Source organism: Zalophus californianus, chromosome 6 (assembly GCF_009762305.2).
Source record: "Zalophus californianus isolate mZalCal1 chromosome 6, mZalCal1.pri.v2, whole genome shotgun sequence".
In the NCBI taxonomy this organism is placed as follows: Eukaryota; Metazoa; Chordata; class Mammalia; order Carnivora; family Otariidae; genus Zalophus; species Zalophus californianus.
This window is the reverse complement of record NC_045600.1, coordinates 114,890,455-114,910,949: the sequence shown is the minus strand read 5'-3', so window position 1 is coordinate 114,910,949 and position 20,495 is coordinate 114,890,455. Positions and strand designations below refer to the sequence as shown.

At 37.2% G+C, this 20,495-nt stretch overlaps 1 protein-coding gene across 15 annotated transcripts in view; it reads right to left on the bottom strand.

The window, feature by feature from the left end:
* The window catches only part of PEAK1 (pseudopodium enriched atypical kinase 1), a 339,625-nt gene that overhangs the window by 283,306 nt on the left and 35,824 nt on the right, over positions 1 to 20,495 (bottom strand). For 11 of the 15 annotated variants that reach the window (XM_027570662.2, XM_027570657.2, XM_027570667.2 and 8 more), the window contains exon 2: positions 7,192 to 7,255. The exons of 2 other annotated variants lie outside the window; for them this stretch is intronic. The gene's annotated coding sequence lies outside the window, so the exon portion shown is untranslated. Of the gene's footprint in view, positions 1 to 3,980; positions 4,079 to 7,191; positions 7,256 to 12,810; positions 12,970 to 20,495 lie in introns of all 15 variants that reach the window. 2 more of the 15 variants (XM_027570660.2, XM_027570661.2) reach the window with 2 other exon arrangements.

The following is a 20,495-nucleotide window of genomic DNA, read 5'->3' as shown; positions in this document are numbered from 1 at the left end:
CCACATCGGGCTCCCTGCTCCACACGAAGCCTGCTTCTCCCTCTCCCACTGCCCCTGCTTGTGTTCCTTCTCTAGCTGTGTCTCTCTCTGTCAAATAAACAAAATTTAAAAAAAAAAAAAAACAGCATGGTAGTTCCTCAAAAATTAAAAATAGAATTACTATATGATCCAGCAATTTCACTTCTGGGTATATACCCAAAAGAATTGAAAGCAGGGTCTCAAGGAGATATTTGTACCCCTTGTTCACAGAAGCATTTTTCAATAGCTAAAACATGGTAGCAACCAAGTATCCATTGACAGATGAATGCATAAGCAAAATGTGGCATATATGTACAATGGAATATCGTTCAACCTCAAAAAGGAAGAATACTGTGCCATTCGCTACAACATGGATGAACCTTGAGGACATGACGCTAAATGAAAAAGCCAGGTACAAAAGACAAATACTGTATGATTCTACTCACATGAGGTACTGAGATAAGTGAAAATCATAAAGACAGAAAGTAGTTCTGGCAGTTGCCAGGGACTGGGGGTAGAGGAAAATGGGGATTTATTGTTTATTGCATATAGATATTTTATAAGATGAAAAAAGAGTTATGGGGATGGATGATGGTGACCAATGCACAACATTCTTAAAGTGCTTAATACCACTGAACTGTATACTTAAAAATGGTTAAAATAATAAATTTGTGTTATTTTTTACAACTTCTTAAAAAATTAAAAAAGAGAATGGTAAGAAAGAAGTTGGTGAGATGAGAACAGATTAATTTTTTTTTAAGATTTTATTTAATTGACAGAGAGACAGCGAGAGAGGGAACATAAGCAGGAGGAGTGGGAGAGGGAGAAGCAGGCTTCCCGCTGAGCAGGGAGCCCAATGCGGGGCTCGATCCCAGGACCCTGGGATCATGACCTGAGCCCAAGGCAGACGTTTAACAGCTGAGCCACCCAGGCGTCCCCAGATGAATTTCTTCAAAAAAAAAATAAAGTGACAGAAATCAGGAAAGTGGTTTGCTCTAGTGAGAGGACAGAATGTCAAGGAAGGAGCCTTAAGGAACTTAAAGAGTAATAAAAATGTTTTACATGTTATACGGGTGTGGATTACATAGGTAAATGCATTTGTCAAACCTCATTAAACTGTAGAAGATCTATGCATTTTATCATAAAATTGAAAATTATACCTCAATTTTTAGTTTTTTAAGATCACAATATTATTTTATTTTAGATCATTTAGCAAAATTTAAAAGTCTGAAAACTCTATTAAAGAGACTGTAAAACAGGATCTCTTATACAATAGTGACAGTGATTTATTTCCAATCACTCTGGAAATAAATTTTGTATTATCTCTTTAAATTTACGATTTACTACCCTATGACCCAGCGATTCCATTCATAGGTATATGTACAGGAGAATCTCTCCCACATGTACAGAGTAATATACGGGAATGTTTCTCACATCAGTGTATAAAACAGCAAACGCCTAAAAACAAGATACTTATCACTCAATCCCAGAAATAAATTGACCATGATAAGTAAGGGTATCACTTTTGAATATTTAAGATATCTTTTTTTTAAAGATTTTATTTATTTATTTGACAGAGAGAGACACAGCAAGAGAGGGAACACAGCAGGGCAAGTGGGAAAGGAAGAAGCAGGCTTCCCACTGAGCAGGGAGCCCGATGTGGGGCTTGATCCCAGGACCCTGGGATCATGACCTGAGCCGAAGGCAGACACTTAACAACTGAGCCACCCCAAGTACCCCTGAATATTTAAGATATCTTTATATTTTAAAGACAACTCAGTTTTGATAGATACATATTATCAGCTTGTTCAATGTGTGTTTATGTACAGAATAAATCCAAAATTAAGGCACAGAATTAAGGTATTATAATGATTTTCTACTTTTTAAAGGTAGAATTTATTCATTCAACGACTTTTATGGGAGTAAACACTGTAATCCATTGAAATGCAGGTTACATAATTGATACAATATTCATCTACAAAATATCCTGCAGCTGTAAACATGAATGAAGTAGATCTAAGTATATGGAAAGATCTCCAAGATACAGAAGTACACTGAAAAGGCAAGAAATAGGGGCGCAACCCAAAGCCAACAACTTTGTTGTCTACTCCGGGGAAATGAGGGAACTCCCTATATTTTCTAATTCACGACCACATATTTACCTCTGACTACATCCATGGGTACTTCCTTCCCTCAGAAGAAAGAGGCCACTCCAGGAAAATCTTGTGTTCTTAGGCAATCTCCTGTCTCTACACAAAAGCCTATTCCCTCTATTAGTCCTCTCTCTACTTCCACAAGCTTGCTCTTAACTTGTCCTTTCTCCTACCACCTCTGTATATATGCATGTTCAAGCCCCTCCCCTTTTAAAAAAAATACCTTACATTCCCTTTTATGTAGGACCCTAAACTCATTCTTCCCTTTCTCAGTTAAACTTTCACAACAGTGGGGACAGTCTCTACTTGAGGCAGTCTCTTCATCTCTCATTCACTGCTCAACCTACCACAATCTTGCTTCAGTCCCCACTGCTACTAAAAAAAAAAAATACTCTTGCTGAAATCACTAAAAGATGAAACCTATAGGCATTTTGTGACCCTTATTTTACTTCATCTCTCTGCAGTACCTGACACTGCTGACTGCTTCCACCCTTCTGAAACTCTAATCCCTTGGCTCCTATGACTTATCTCTTTCCTGTCTCTCTACTATGTACTGGAAATTCAAAAATAAATATGACAAAGTCCCCGACTTCAAGCACAGATTCTAAAATGAGAGAAATACATGCAAACAATCACAACACAGGGAAAAAATACTATGATAGTGACAGGTACAAAGTACTATGGTAGGTTTGTAATGGGGAAAGAGAGGGAGCATGCATTTTAAGGAGGAGGAAACCAACATGGACAAAGGCACATGTATAAATTAACATAGTTTGTACAGGGAATTTAATGGATAATGGTTGAGCACACAAGTTTTGAAAACAGTAATCTGATTCTACCACTTACCAGCTGAATGAAGATAAAATAACAGTCTCTATCTCACAGGACTATAATGAAAATTAGACACTATATATAAAGCACTGAGCATAGGGCCTGGCATACATAGAAGTCTCAATAAATGTTAACTCCTTCATGGCAAAAACAGTCAACAAACTAGGAATAAAAGGAAACTATCTCAACCTGACAAAGGACAGTTATAAAAAAACCCTCAGGTAATGCTGAAAGACTTGAGAGCTTTCCCCCTAAGATCAGGAACAAGACAAGGATGTCTATTCGCATTACTTCTATTTAACATTGTAATGAAGATTTTAGCTAGGATGCTTAGGTAAGAAAAAGACATAAAAGGCATCCAGATTGGAAAGGAAGGAATAAAACTATCACTATTTATAGATGACATAATTTTATATATAAAAAATTCTCACTAATATAATAACAACTTAGAACTAGTAATTGAACTAATAGTTCCGTGAGTTTGCATGATACAAAAATCAATTATATTTCCATACACTAGCAATGAACAATCCAAAAATTAAAGAAAACAATTTCATTTACAATAGTATCCAAAAAATAAAGGGCTTAAGAACAAATTTAGCAGAAGTAGGAGACATACACTAAAAACTATAAAACATCATTGAAAGAAATTAAAGAACATATAAATAAATGGAAAAACCTCCATGTTCACAGATTGGAGAACATACTATTATAAAATCTCCAACCTGATTTACAGATTCATAATACAAATTCAACATAATTCCCATCAAAATTCCAGCTGGATTTTCTTGCTAGAAACTGACAAACTGATCCTAAAATTCATATGGAAATGCAAGGGATCTGGGAAGAGCCAAAACAATCTTGAATAGGAAGCACAAAGTTGGAGAAGTCACATTTTATGATTTCAAAACTTCCTGGCATAAGGAGAGATGTATAAATTATTGGAATAGAATTGAAAGTCCACAAACAAAACCTTACATTTACGGTCAACTGATATTCTTCGAGGGTGCCAAGATAATTCAATGGTCTGTGACAACTGGATATCTGAATGCAAAAGCATGAAGCTGAACCTCTACCTAAAACAATACACAAAAATTAACTCAAAAAGGGGGCACCTGGGTGACCCAGTTGGTTAAGCATCTGACTCGATTTCAGCTCAGGTCATGGTATCAGGTCAGGAGACTGAGCCCTATATCAGGCTTCACACTGGGCATGGAGTCTGCTTGGGATTCTCTCTCTCCCCCTCTCCCTCCACCCCCCCCAAAAAAGTTAACTCAAGATGAATCACAGACCTAAATTTAAGAGCTCATATTTAGAAGAAAATATGAGTAAATCTTCATGAACTTGAATCAGGCAATGGTTTCTTAGATATAACACCCAAAGCACAAACAACAAAAGAAAAATAGATAAAATTAAAAACAATTTGTGCTTCAAAAGACAATATCAGGAAAGTAAAAAGACAACTCACAGATTGGGAGAAAATATTTGTAAATCATGTATTTAAGTGACTTGTATCCAGGATATCTAAAAAACTCTTACAATAAAAGGGTAAGTAACATAATTTTTAAATGGGCAAAGGATTCAAATAGACATTTCTCCAAAAAAGATATATAAATGGCCAATAAGCACATGAAAAGATATTCAACATCATTACTCATTAGGGAAATAGATATCAAAACCACAGTGAGGTTCTTCCCAACTTCCCATTCACTAGAATGGCTATAACTTAAAAAAAAAAAAAAAAAAGATAGTAACAAATGTAGGTGAGGATATGGAAAACCCGGAATCCCCACACATTGCTGGTAGAAATGTAAAATGATACGGTCTCTTTGGAAAACCATTTGGCAGTTCCACAAATTGTTAAATATGGAGTTACCAAATGACCCAGCAAATTACACTTTTAGGTATACACCTAAAAGACATGAAACCATATGCACACAAAAACTTACACACACAAGTTCATAGCAAAAAGCTTAGTTAGAATAGCCAAAATGTGTGTGGGGGGAGGGGAGGAAGGAATGCAGAAACAACCCAAATGTCCACCAATTGATGAATGGATAAGCAAAATATGGGTGTGTATGCGTGCGTGTGTGCGTGTGTGTGTGTGTGTGTGTGTGTGTGTGTGTGTTGAGGAGTCTGGCTCCTCACCAAAAACTTAAAATCTCTGTATGTAATTTTCCAGCCTGACTGTAAGCAATTACAAAGACTTTACCTGGCAGGCCTCACATGGGAAAGCTGTCCTACCCACCTCAGACTGGGCACACAGCCAGTGCACTGCAGTCTCTGAAGACAGCTGTAGTCAGGAACTCAGGCCCCCTGGTTGAGCATGTTCTTAAGCATGGCTACATTCCTAGACCAGGACCTAGACCTCATTCAGAAGTCTGTCTACCTGTGGCCTTGAGCTGAGGCCTTTCGTCATGCACCTCTGCTGAGGCCCTCTCATCAGGGAGGAAACACTGAAGACACTTTTTCTCTACTCTGACTCCGTGCTTTTCGATCCCAAGCCCTTCCACCTCACTCTTGAACCAGCCCTGGGTCCATAAAACTGCAGTGAAACGATCCACCTCCCACCTCTGTACTGATCCACCTGAGTGGGACAACTGCACTTTTTGAGGTTTAACCTCTTGCTTATACTATCTTACTAAGTGAATAAAGGCTCAACTATTACTTTTATGCTGGATCACTGTTTTTAATTAGCTACACTGACACCTGGAAGTTCAGGTCTCTCTATCGCCAGGTCACCTGACCTGACACTCAAAAAGGAATGTTATTCAGTCATGAAAAGGAATGAAGTACTGCTCATGCAAAAACATGGACAAACCTTGAAAACTTTATGCTAAGTAGAAAAAATGAGTCACAAAAGACTGCATATTGTACAATTTCATTTATATGAAATATCCAGAATAGGCAGATCTATAGAGACAGAAAGTAGATTAGTACCTGACAGTAACTGAGTGGAGGGAGGAATGAGTGGTAACTGCTAACACATGCCAATATCTCTTTGGAGTGATGAAACTATTCTATTTTTTTTTTAATTTTTTTTTTTAAGTAAGCTCCACACCCAGCACAGATCCCAACACGGGGCCTGAACCCAACAACCTGAGATCAAGACCCAAGCGGAGATCAAGAGCTGGATGCCCAACTGACTGAGCCACCCAGGCACCCCTGCAGTGATGAAAATATTCTAAAATTAGATTGTGGTGACAGCTGTACAACTCCATAACTACAACTTAAAAAACCATTGAATTGTACACTTTAAATAAATGGGTAAATTTTAAGGTATGTAAAGTATTTCTCAATAAAGTTGTTTTTTAAAAAATGTTAGTTCATAACATTCCTAGAGCACTAGTGAGATGGAAAACTGGGTAAAGAGATTCTACTGCTCTGTAAAGGAGTTTGTAAAATATCCTTTAAGCAATGTAAAGGTACTGAAGGATTTTGAGTTTCGGACGGACATGACAACATTCATCTTTTAGAAAAGCAATCTCATGACTGTGACAAGAATGGCTTAGTGAGTAGCTGGATTCGAGGTGGAAAGACCAGATGACAGACTGGTTGCTTAAAAAATTAAAAGATGAAGAGAACTGGAGCCCAGACACGTCAGAAAAGAGAAAGGGCTATGAGCCTATCTTTAGAGTAAAATGCTATTATGGAAACTTTCTTTCTATAAAAACCAACTACTAACATACTAAAGGATATGTTCTTATTTTATAAGCCCCCCAAACAGAGGTAACTACAGAAAATAATCAAGTCCAAGAGAACAGAGTGAAGAAAACTCCTAATAACTGACTTACTAAAATAGTTACCAGTTGTTGAAATTGATGACTTAACAAATTAAGGATCTGTCTTCAGGAATATCAGATTAGAATGTCAGTATCATTCTCAAATGTGTGTCAGAATAGCAGTGTGAACTCTATCTTTGAGTATAAAAGAAAAATTCCTTTGGAATTACAATGGAAAAATTCACTCAAAACTACTATAATCACTAGAACCCGTTTCATTTCCTTCAATCAAATGTCCTACAAACTAAAAGTAAGCATGCTACATATGCAGCTTTATAATAAATAATATTTACCTATTAAAGTCTCAGAGGAAAAGACAGTTGGCACTGCCTTAAATTTTTCAAAAATAATTCTTTCTCATTATAAAATATATTTTATAAGGCAAAAGAATTCAAAAAATATCTCACCTCAGGTTTTTAGATGAATCCACAAAGAAATGTTTACAGCATAAGTTCCAGTTCAGGCAGATATCTGAATTTAAAAAAAAAAAAGAAGAAGAAGAAGAAGAAGAAAAAGAAGAAGACATGGTCAATATAACTAAATCTGAGTAGGGAACTTAATTTTTTCAGTAGAACCCTAACTTGACCATTTACTCACTAAACTTTTGTGTTCAAGTTGTGTTTTACAGATCTGTAGAATGTCAAGAATCTTAATTCTGCCAGACTCTCTATTGCCTTTTTTTTTTTTAAGATTTTATTTATTTGTCAGAGAGAGAGAGAGCACAAGCATGGGAAGCAGCAGGCAGAGGGAGAAGCAGGCTCCCCGCCGAGCAAGGAGCCTGATGTGGGACTGGATCCCAGGACCCAAGGACCCAAGGATCATGACCTGAGCAGAAGGCAGCTGCTTCACCAACTGAGCCACCCAGGTGTCCCTCTATTGCCTTTAATTAAACTTAACAAAACATATACTGTACTAATGGGGGTGGGAGAATGAGGGGAAGATCAATCCAAGAAAGATACTTTTCTTTCACCAGTTCAAGTCTTCAAAAGAAAGGCATTTTCTAAAAGTCTGTACTCCCTATAATAATCCCACCATCATGACTGCCCATCCTCACCAAAAACAAACAAACAAACAAACAAACAAACACAAAACCAGAATTCAAAAATCTGGAAATATAAAAGTAAAACAACAGTATATGTTTATAAAGCTTAAGTAAAAGGAAAGGTTAAATAAAACTGGCTAAAAAACTATGAAAATGTTTATCTACATTGGCAAAGAAAATCTAATTAAATTAAGATATCATCTTCTATCAGTGAAATTAGAGTTGTTTTTTAAGTAAGATGCTAGTCATTAGTGCTGTCCCAGTTCTCCTTCCCAGACTCACAGGATTGCACTTCACTGCCCTTGTTTCAACTTAGGTGTGGCTACATGACTTGCTTTAGTCACTAAGAAGTACGTAAACGTGATATGAAACATCAGCAGGAATAAGCTTTAGGAACCAGTACACAACTGGAAGACCTACCCACTACCGTAATTATGGAAACAAGTAACCAAAGCAGCTTTGATCAGGCTGATACACTACATAACTCCAAAGAGAGACTACCACCTGCTGATATGTGTTTGACATTAACATGAGCTTTGTTGTAAAAAATAAAATTTGTTGCATTAAACCATGAGATTTGGGGGAGTCTTTGTTACTACAGCATATTCTAAATTATACTGACAGCTACAAATGACAATGCAATATAACAAATATTACAATAATAGAATAATGCAATATAATGGGCATCTTTGCACACTGCTCATGGTAGTATAAATTGGTAAACTCTTTGGAAAGCAATACACAAGAGCCATAAAAAGTTCAAACCCTCTGACCTAGTAACTACTCTTCCAGAAATCTGTCCTAAATAAAAAATCCAAAGACCTAGATCATAGCCCATTTATGACGGCAAAGAAATGGAAATAACAAACTAAATGTCCAAATGATTAGTTAATAAATCAGAATAAGAAATAATTAAAATTAAATATCAAAAATGCTTAAGGACTTATAGGGGAAAATGTGTGAGGGGCATATATGGGAACTCTATGTACTGTCTGCTCAATTTTTCTGTATACGTATAATCTATAGTGACAGAAGGCAGATCAGTTATTACAGGAGCTGAAGGTCATGTGAAAGAATTGACTGCAAAGAGACTTAAAGAAACTTTATGTTTAACAGTATTTTATTGAGAACCAGAGCTTGATCCTAGAATGAGTCTGAGGTTTTATTAATTTATTCTTTCAGTATTTATTGCATGCCTCCATGTACAAACAGCATCCTACACAGCAGAGGTATGGTTTTGCACTGGTTCTGTTTCCCCATGGTTCAGCTAGATCTGCTTTCAAGGGGCACTGTAGCCAGTAAAAAGCACCGACAATCTACAAACCACACCATTTTTTAATAATCTTTACATTGGCAAATAACAGGTAGGTCACGATTACTTTTAAGAACTATTTACATTAGTGATTATTTGTTGACCCAATCTTTCTGAAAATAAGCTTAAAATTTCTACTACTGAACATGTATCATCTACAACATAAACATGTATCTGGTGTTTTGAATTCATGTATTCTGAATTATATGAAGGTGTTTATAAGATTATATGCATCATTAAAAATTTTATGAATTTTGAGCATTTACTTAAAGGATTAAAGGTTTTTCACAACTATAAAAATGGCTAAAGTGTCTAAAACTTCAACTAAGAAATTGTAGAAAAATATAAGTGAAACACAAAGAAATATATGTGACAATGAAGACAAAGCATTAAGCAAAGAGAAGAACAAAAAGTATTAGGTCAGTCAAATAAAAACAACCAAGGCATATAACTAACAAGTTTTATTCAACAAGAAAGGATATAACACAGGAAATACTTGTTTTAGCAATAAGCATGGCAATTCAAGACAGTGGGGACTGGAGTTAAAAAATCAAAAACTAGGGGCCTCTGGGTGGCTCAGTCAGTTAAGCATCTGATTCTTGATTTTGGCTCAGGTCATGATCTCAGGGTCGTGAGATCAAGCTCCACATCAGGTTCCACCCTGCACATGGAGCCTGCTTAAGATTCTCTCTCTTTTTCTCCCTCTACCTCCCTAAAAAATAAAATCAAATCAAAAAATGCGCTAACTTCTCATGATAAAAAGATCTGAGATAAACACTTGCAAGAACATTAGGGGAGTCTAATCCAGAAATGATTTTCAAGCAAGGGGCACAGAGATTAAATCACTATGTTTAGTTACAACTGTTAAATATGTTGCTTTCTCAGGTCTGATGTTTGAATTTATATGTTGTATCCAAAACACATTAAACTGTTCATAGTTTAAAATAAGATACAAATAAATTACATTATTTATACTAATAACCATTAAGAGTACTAGAACAATATGTGTTTATCAGAGAATAGCTAGTAAATATGAGTAAAACAGCCTTAGACGTTAAGGATATAACACAGGAAATATATGTGTGTTAATCAGAATACAGACGATAAAGATGAGTAAAATATTTAAGATATTATAGCGTTTTCAAGGCACTTAGAAATAAAGGACATAGGTTGTGCTGTGCCCCATGCGATGACAGATCTCGTGACTTCCTCTGTGCTGAAAAGTTTGCAATTTAAATAAATACTGCACGGTGAAAAAAAAAGAAATAAAGGACATAATCTGAACCACAAGATTATTTAGACTGTAAGAAAAAGAATGGAGACTTCTTAATATATACTACCTTCCTGACCCTTAGAAAATATAACGTAAAAGAAGTCCATAAAAATAGATGGAAAACACTATCACCAAGCTGGTCTTGATTTCTAAATTCTAGAAACCTTAAGTAATAACTGCCCCCAATCAACTAAATTAAGGGTCAACCTACAGCTTGGAGACCAAATCCAGCCCAAGCCTGTTTCTGTCTGGCCTTTGAGCTAAGAATGGCTTTTACATTTTTAAAAAGTTGTGAAAAAACAAAAAATAAAATGCAACAGAGACGGTAGTCACAAAACTTAAAATATTTACTAACTCACCCTTTACAGAAAAAGTTTGCTGCCCTCTGAACTAACAATTTATAAATGGGTGAAACCGGTCTTAGTGGTGGTTCTAACCCAGAGACTTAAAGTGTACCATGGTGTCACAGTATATTAGAACTGGAAGGCGGCTAAGACCATCTTTCCTCCCCATCATGTTACAAAGAAGGTAACTTAAAGCCCAGAAATGACAATCTTCCAGGTCTACTGTCTCCTGAATTCAATGTGCTTTACATCCTATCACAACACTGGCCCTTTATTGGGGTAATTTGAGAATAAAAGAAAGGTTCAGTAAGAGTAAGTGCACTCCCCTTCAGCTCTCCACTGAGCCCCTCCTACCTGAGAATAATCAATTGACCAAAGTGAGGCACAGATAATCTTCATATTTGACTAGCTCAGCATCAAGGGTCATTTCCTACTTTCTCAGCTTCATCTCCTTCTCACTCTATTCATGTAAGCAAAATAAGCAAATGAATCTACATAACATTCCTGAAAAAGTATCTTGTTATTTTGGTCCTGAAGACCTAGGTTTATGCAGTTTCTCTCCTTTGGGCAGCTTCTCCCTTCTCTACTAATGTAAATTCCTACCATTCTTTATGCCCAATTCAACAAACATGACACCTTCAGAAAGACAATCCAATAGGAAACACAGTTCAGATACACACACAAAAATGTAAAAGATAAATATCCCCAAAGTTGTAACTAGAAATTTCTGGTAAAATGTAACCTCTGAGGGAAATGTTCAGCTTAAGCCTTTGGGAAAACCTCTGAATAAGATGTTAATAGACATAAAAAAAGTTTTTGAGATTGGTTGCACAACATTGTGATTACACATAACCCCAATGAACTGTGCACTTTAAAATGTCTAAGATGGTAAATTCTATGTTACATATATTTTACCACAATTAAAAAAAAAATTAGACCACAGAGCAAGATCATAATGGTACAGGGAGCAAGCACTTGCTTATATTATAAGAAATTGAATGTAAATTTAAATTGTAAAAGCTAAATACCTATCCTACAGCAATGGTTTTACATTTACAAGTACCTTAAAACTAGGCAATGTGGGGAATTGTGAATATAATAAGAGAGTTGCCTAGGAGATCAAATCCTATAAAATAAAAACAGCCTACATCTAGAAACCCCTAACTTCTGGCAGCTAGATAGATGAATGTCCACAAGATTCCAAACTCAAAAAAAAAAAAAAAGTCACTAAAGGACCGAGAGAGGAAAAGGTGATATTCCAGGAAGCGGATTAATAAAGGTACAAAAGGGACAATGAGTGATGGAAAGGATTCTCATCATCTTTTTGTTTCCCTAGATTTGCCTCTAGCCAATTAACAGCAAAGAATGTCCTTTGATGCTAAGGTAGCGGGGCCACCCATGATAGGGTATAGGTTACCAAAATCTACAGATGGAAATATGCTGGTTAAGGTAATCAGTACTCAAAGTAGACAGTCCATGCCTTGCTTAAGTTTTCAGATAACTTTTGTGAACAACAGCAAAACTCTGCAAAACCAAATATAAATTCTGTGCATTTAAGGCTGAATCTGAATTTTATTTTCATAAAATTAACCACACCAAAAGGGCTGGAAGTTACTACTTTTTGATTATTTTGTTTTCCTTTTTACTGAGTAATTTTATTCTATGAATAGCAACCTTTGCTATTCTGTTCACTCCATGCCTAGGGTCTAGTAGATGCTCTCTAAATGCCTGTTGAATTAATATTGGGATAAAATATACATTTCACTTAAAATACTCCTCCTTTCTAATTATACAGAGTAACAGAAAATAGACAGAAAATAAATAACATTAATTGAAAATGTAAAAATGAAGCCATCCAAAAACTTAAACCACATTTCAAAACCATCTTTGAAGCAAACTGCTCACAAAAAAAGTCAAACCTTTATTGCACCCTTTGTTGTAATTGCACCCTTTGTTGTAACACTACACACACACACACACACACACACACACACACATCAAGACAGTCATTTTTACCAAACATAGCTTGAAGGAGAAAATCACATAATTTGATACCCAGAAAAATGCAGTTTTCTTTCATCTTTGTATTCCACACAATTCCTGGCACACAGTGGATGCTTTCAAATCATTCGTTGAGTTGAATAGTCACAGAGAAAATATTTTCTCTGCTGTCCATGTGACTTCATTATATTTCAAAGGTGTGAGTCATCAACTCTGGCAAGAAAAGCAGAACTTACACCACTATAAATACTTGACATATTTCAAGAGCTCTCAGAAATTAGAAGAGAGATCCATACATGTATTCCCTAAATTACACAAGTATAAGAAGATACATCATTTCACTGTTGTCAATTTGCTATATTTAGATGGCTCTGAATTGAATTATTCAAGCATATACAAATACAACCTTGAAGGGGTCCCCATACTTGCTCCTGACAGTCTGGAAACAAAAGCTGCTATTGAGATAAAAGATGACAGGCAACAGGAATCTGACAGGCCAGTAATTTACTGCATTTTCTGCACATCTGAATTTGTAGGCCTCCATAGCCATTAAGCAAAATTAGTTTCATAATGCTAGCCAAAAAGCCTCATAGGCAACAGTTTTATGTCATTAAAAGAACTACCATCCTCAATCTGTTTGAATTTGTGTTTGCTCATTAGAAGCCTCTCAGTGAATCGAGAGAGAGCTTTAATTGCACTCTTGCTCTATCCATGTTTAGTACAGCCCTGAACTATAACAAATTCCTATTCTCCCTTCTTACACCTAATGCCTAAAATACTTCAGATATAGTAGAAGAAACTAAGCAGTCTAGCAGTTCTCTACCAAAAATGGAGCAATTTCAAAGTACAAATGTGATCTTAATATATATTTATTCAGCTTAAAAAGCCAGGGTCAGACCTCTTCCCTCTCGTGCTCTCTATCTCTCATTCTCTCTCTCTCAAATAAATAAATAAAATCTTTAAAAAAAAAAAAAAAGCCAGGGTCAGAGAAAAACATCATCATCTTCCTTCTCTCCTACTTGTTAATCTCTGAATCCACAATGCTATCTCAGGCTCCAATGTCTTTGCACATGATATTTTCCCCTCAGCTTGGTAGGAACCTCCTCCTCAAATCTGACTACGGTGAATTTCTGCTAACTGGTTTTCCCAAAAAAGGTTTGTGCAATCCTTTCCCTACGTACCTTCTACATACATCCATAAAGACTTCTCAAACTGGGTTAACTCTGACTCTTACAGTCAAAGAACTGAACACCTCTTGGCAGAGTTAATATTCAGCTGGTACACACTAGCACAGCCTTAATGGATGAAATACTAAAATACTTCTGAAATAATATCTAGTAAGAAGTCACTGCCCTGAACTCCATGGCCCAGTCTTACCACCACCACCAAAACTCAGCAACAAAAGCATCAAAGCCCGATACAGTATAAAAGATGGAGGGGTCCTTCAAGACCCTGAATCCAGTGCTATGGCCATCTTGATTGGTCAGTGCCTGTGTTGTAGTGAACGTTAAATACTGAATAATCACCCCTGCCTCTTTATGCCCAAAGCCTAGAATACTACCTAACTTATAGCAGGTCTATAATGTACTATTAATTCTTTGTCAAAATAATGAATACCATTATTCATTTGATATTCAATGATCTAAGGCCAGTGGGTATACCATCAAAACTATACAAAAACAATAATCAGACTGGCAAAAAAACCTAGGTCCTTAAGTACAAGGTAGGAAGAGTAAACAAGTCTGCCTATTGCCTATTCCTATTTTCTTGCCTTTAGCCTCTGATAAAATAAATGCATAATTTGATAATGTGGGCCAAAATCTCCAATGTGATCACTTATACAGTGCAAGATTCAAGTATGTTTTATGCTATTAAATGAAGATTAAAACAAAGTTCCTATAAAACCAAAGAATTTAAGAATGCCACCAACAGTGATCACTGAACTACAGTCAGTGTCTTGGACAGGTATCACTAAGGAAAAACACAAATGATTAATTCAAACAGAGGAAAAGGTAAGAATGAAAAGAGTCAGTTAATTATGAATCATATGTCTAATTACAGGTTTTGCTAGGGGCTTCAGATACTTCTAATTAGTTTTAGTTGGTATATTAATTATAAATAGAAAACCACAGAGAATTTTCTACTCATAGGAATTTATTGAGTATGTAAAATCAGATTTTAAGTTATCATTTTTATAACTTAATGATTAAATATTCAATAGTGCATGATAATTATTTTGAAAGTCATCAATAAAATATACATCACATTAAAATCAAGTTACACAGAACAGAGCACTACTAAGGTAGTGACAGAATCTTTTAAAAATCCAGAAGGATGGGGCACCTGGGTGGTTCAGTTGGTTAAGTGTCTGACTTCGAGTCAGGTCATGATCTCGCGGTCTTGGGATTGAGCCCTGCGTCATGCTCAGTGCTCAGCGGGGAATCTGCTTGTCCCTCTCCCATTGCCCCTCCCCTCCATTCATGCTCTGTCACTCTCTCAGATAAATAAATAAAATCTTACAAAAAAAAATCGGGAAGGATAAGGTATGTAGCTGAAAGAAGGATGAATACGCAGAATGTTGAACTTATAATTGGTGATATACTAATCATTTCAGGCTATTCACTTTCTGGTAGAAAAATCATGCTTCAATCATGCTTGCTATAGAGAGTTTCAGAGAGCTATACAATGAAAATATTAAAACCAACCACAAAGGGAACAATAATAGCAACATCTTCAAAAAAAGAAAAGAAACTTAATTATCTAATTTCAACACTGTCCCATTAATCTAACATCAATTTTTAGTAAAACAATGCTGTACTACACACTGTGCTAATGAAAAATTCTAGAAGGTGACAAAATCTTAAACAAGAAGCATCATGTGTTTATTCAGAACAAATCAAGGAAGGCCAGCCTGATTTCTTTTGTAGAAACAAGAGACAAGAAATTAGAAACAAGAGAAAAATAAAGACCATAACATATTTTAACAAAAGCTTTGAAAGTGTCACTAATTCTACTTTGAAACAACCATGTAAATTACCTTGGCTATTAGCACTATTATATGAGTTTAAACAGAAAATGTTCACAAATAGGCAAGTAATAGTAACAGTCGCTACCATTTATTAAGTATCTATATATTATACCAGACAGAATGCAAGCTTTTTTACCTAGATGGCTAATTTTCACAACCACCTTACCAGGCAGGTAACATCATCCTTACCTTACTGACTGTGAATTCATGCTAGAAATAATCTAGCCAATGTCAGTGAGGAAGTGGAAGAGTAAACACTCAAAGTACTACTCCATACACTCTGTGCTGGCTGCTATACCCCACTGCCTGAACAGATGGTCTCAACGGATTGGAGCAAGCCAATTTAGTAATGAAGCTCTATGGTATATTAGCTGTTCTAAACGGATGAAGTTAAGACGTCATGAAGTTTAGTATCCCAATGGATATACCCAGCTGAATGTCTAAGGAAAACAATATAACTTAGTAACTATATTTCCGGCCCTGATTTGGGAAATCAAGGATGTGGCCATCAGCTTATGGGCTGTTGCAAAACTCTTATCTTCATTGAACACACTTTGATATAAATGATAAAAATTACTAAACATTTAGATGCAGAAGTAGTCAAATGCTGAGAAGGGGGAAAATCAAATAAGAGACTCCAGTTTTTATACCTTTAGAATCTTCTATAAAGAAGTTCTAAATGGGATATAAGCATTCATGACAGAGAAAGATGAGAACCAAGATCCATGGTCATTATAAACAAGAGAATCAGAAATTCAATCAGGACAGATAGGATGACAGGAGAGAGAGGGATAATAGGATAATAAAAATAAATGAGAGTTCTACGAAAAGAAAAGTACTGGAAAAGAACATTTCCTCAGGTTTTGTGAGCACCTGTAACAGAGAAGAAAAGAAAATTTACTGCTGATTTTCAAAAGGCAGTTATCTCAAATCTCTCTTCCCAAAAAACTGACCATAAATAAATTGATATGTAAAAAATTACTACACAGCTAACTAATAAGGCACACAAACAAATGTCTGATGAACAAGTAAAAATTTGGCTAAATGAGGATTAAAAGTGAAAATGCAGAAGAAAAGGAAAACTAAGGGGAAAAAGTTGACCTTTCTCCAATCTCCTTCTCATGTAAACTGTGCTTACTATTTCAGAATACAACTCCCCGGTGAAAAATCTCCTCCTTATATTGTGCCCCCACAAAATACCTCCTCTCCTAAAAGGCCTTATAGCCAAATGACATCTTCCCTTACCATGAACAGCCTCTTTCTAGAAATATTTTCAATCCATCTACAACCCAGAGGATATCATGAGGACCAACATTTCCGTTTCTCCTGGTTTTCTGAATTGAATATTAATGTTTCATCAGCATAATGAAAAATTTTAAGTGTTTTTGATACAGGAACCCTGATGCAATAAGGATACTGTATACCACAAATACAATTTTAATTTTGAAAAACACAGGCATCCTTCACAAAGATGGAGCCATTTGAAAAGAGGTTTTTTTCAAAAGACATTGCTACATGAGTTATTTTGTATCTTTTATTTTAAAGAAACCGCACTTTTAACAAAAACTATTATTTATAACTCTTTAACCTCGTGATCACCTCTCACATCTACTGTATCACTTGCTGATTCAAACATCATCTTAGAGCCCAACTCCTTTACTTGACCTAATAAAACTTGCTGGGCTCGCACACGTCAGGACAGTGCATGGTATATGTCCTCTGACACACCAATGCTACGGCTGGACAAGCGTGCATGGTATATGTCCTCTGACACACCAATGCTACGGCTGGACAAGCGTGCATGGTATATGTCCTCTGACACACCAATGCTACGGCTGGACAAGCGTGCATGGTATATGTCCTCTGACACACCAATGCTACGGCTGGACAAGCGTGCGTGGTATATGTCCTCTGACACACCAATGCTACGGCTGGACAAGCGTGCATGGTATATGTCCTCTGACACACCAATGCTACGGCTGGACAAGCGTGCATGGTATATGTCCTCTGACACACCAATGCTACGGCTGGACAAGCGTGCATGGTATATGTCCTCTGACACACCAATGCTACGGCTGGACAAGCGTGCATGGTATATGTCCTCTGACACACCAATGCTACGGCTGGACAAGCGTGCATGGTATATGTCCTCTGACACACCAATGCTACGGCTGGACAAGCGTGCATGGTATATGTCCTCTGACACACCAATGCTACGGCTGGACAAGCGTGCATGGTATATGTCCTCTGACACACCAATGCTACGGCTGGACAAGCGTGCATGGTATATGTCCTCTGACACACCAATGCTATGGTTGGACAAGTTGAGACCAAGGGTGACCTCTTCTCCCCATTATATACCAAACAACTCGCCTATAATTTGACATAAGAGTTTAAAAAGAAAAATTTGCCTGCCTGTCTTATTTCCTAAAACTATAAGCTTCTAAGGACTACACTGTATAGCAATACTATACATATTCTCATAAAAATGATCCTATTTCACTTGTGAAAAGGTCAGCCACAAAAGTGTTTTATGAAGTATCTCATTTCTTCAGCAAACTATTAAAAGATGATCTCCCTTTCTTTGACATATATGGACAAATGTAAGTCATTGGCAAAGGTTAAATGAAATGGTCCACAGAAATTCTTGCTTCTGAAATCAATCAGAAGTCTTAGAGGACAAAACTGCATGTCTACAAAGAGAAAAGACAACCCGAGGAAGGTAGGAACTGTGGAGAGTTGATTCCTGGGAGAAAAGAGCCACGGGTGCTACTCAGGGGAGGGAGCTCTGATCTCACAGGGAGTATCCAGAGAGAAGGAGAAGGAGAAAGAGTGCGGGGGGGGGGCGGGGGGTAATGAAAACACATTCAGGGGACTGCACAAGAAAACTGTTCCTCAAAACCACTGACTGGGAAAAAGGAGAGGATTTCAATACCGCCAGTTTTTTCTAACAGTGGAGCGCAGAGTCTTAAGTTCTGGAGGTCAGAGTCATAGGGTCGTATGCCCCAGTGCTCCAGTGGGGAAGATGGGTAGAGCCCCAGTAGTGGGCAGCACAGTCTGAGAATCCCCTGGGTCACAGAGGGAGAAGTGGTTCCCCTGCTTGGAGTGCATTTAGTAGAGATGATATGACCTCTCACTGAGCAAAGGACCCTGCAGGCACAACTGAGCTGCCCTGTTCACCAGTATTGGAATAAACACAGCAGCTGAGGGCAGCAAACCCTGACACCAGCTGCGTGTTGTGATATATCATAAACTCCAAAAGGCTGCACAGTGGCGCAACTGTATTCTGGGACAAGCTGGCACCGGCCACAGTGCAGCAAGACCCTCCCTCAAAGGATCAGCACAGGGCTGCCCTGTGGGGGTCCCTGAAATATGGGGTTCTGATACAGCCACACCTGAGCTAAAACAAAGGAGTGCTATACCGCCTGGCAGGCGGACAGCTCAGTCAAGGACAGAGTGAAGGCGGTGATCTGACAGAAGCCAAGGATAAAGGAGGGGTGGTTATCTGAGCATCTATGAGGGCTTCCTGAAGAGTGGTGGGCCCGACATTCCCAATCCAGGGACAAGAAAGCAGACAGAAGCCATTTTCACCCCTCTCCCACCAGCACTGAACAACCCCAGTGAGCTAAACAGCGTCACCAAGGGGAGAACAGAGCCACTACACCAAGCCCCAACCCCCTGAGTACTGCAGGTGCATCTCCACTAGGGGAAGTCCACAGGAGAATCAGAGCAACAGGACTCTCCCCCAGAAGACCAGAACAAATCTCCTGCCAGCACCAAGTCTAATGATCATAGAGTGCTCCAAAGCTTCAGCTCTAGGGGAAACAGGATCTAGTTTCCCTTGGGTTTTTTGGTTGGTTGGTTGGTTTTGGTTTTGGTGTTTTTGGATACAGAAAGACCAATTTTTTTTATGTTTTTATTATTATTTTTATTATTATTATTTTTTAAGATCTTTTTTATTTATCTGACAGAGAGAGAGCACAAGTAGGCAGAGAGGCAGAGAGAGCCGGAGAAGCAGACTCCCCGATGAGTGGGGAGCCCAACATGGGGCTCAATCCCAGGACCCTGGAATCATGACCTGAGCCAAAGGCAGCCGCTTAACCTACTGAGGACCTAGGCGCCCCTTATTATTTTTTAATTTTTAATATTTTCTTTTTTTCTTTCTTTCTTCTATCAAGCTTCTCCTAACAAGTAGACCAAAACACATCTATCTTCATTATTTTTTAAAAGTTTTTAAATCTTTATTTTGTTTTGCTTTTTTTTAACTTCCAAAATGACAAGATGGAGACATTCACCCCAAAAGAAAGACCAGAAAGAAATAACGGCCATGGATTTCATCAATACAGATATAAGTAAGATGTCTGAACTAGATTTTAAAACAATTTTAAGGATACTAGCTGCACTTGAAAAAAGCATATGACACTAGAGAATTCCTTACTGCAGAGATAGAAGAGCTAAAAACTAGTCAAGCCAAAATTAAAAATGCTATAACTGGGATGCAAAACCAAACGGATGACATAACAATGAGGATGGACAAACCAGAGGAATGAATCAGTGACATACAAGATAAAATTATGGAAAATAATGGAACTAAAAGAAGAGGGAAACAAAGGGAATGGATCACAAAGGAAGACTTCGTTTTTAACCAGCCCTACAATATTAAGGGGGACTCTTTGATTGGGGGGGGAGACCAAAAGCAACAAAAATTACA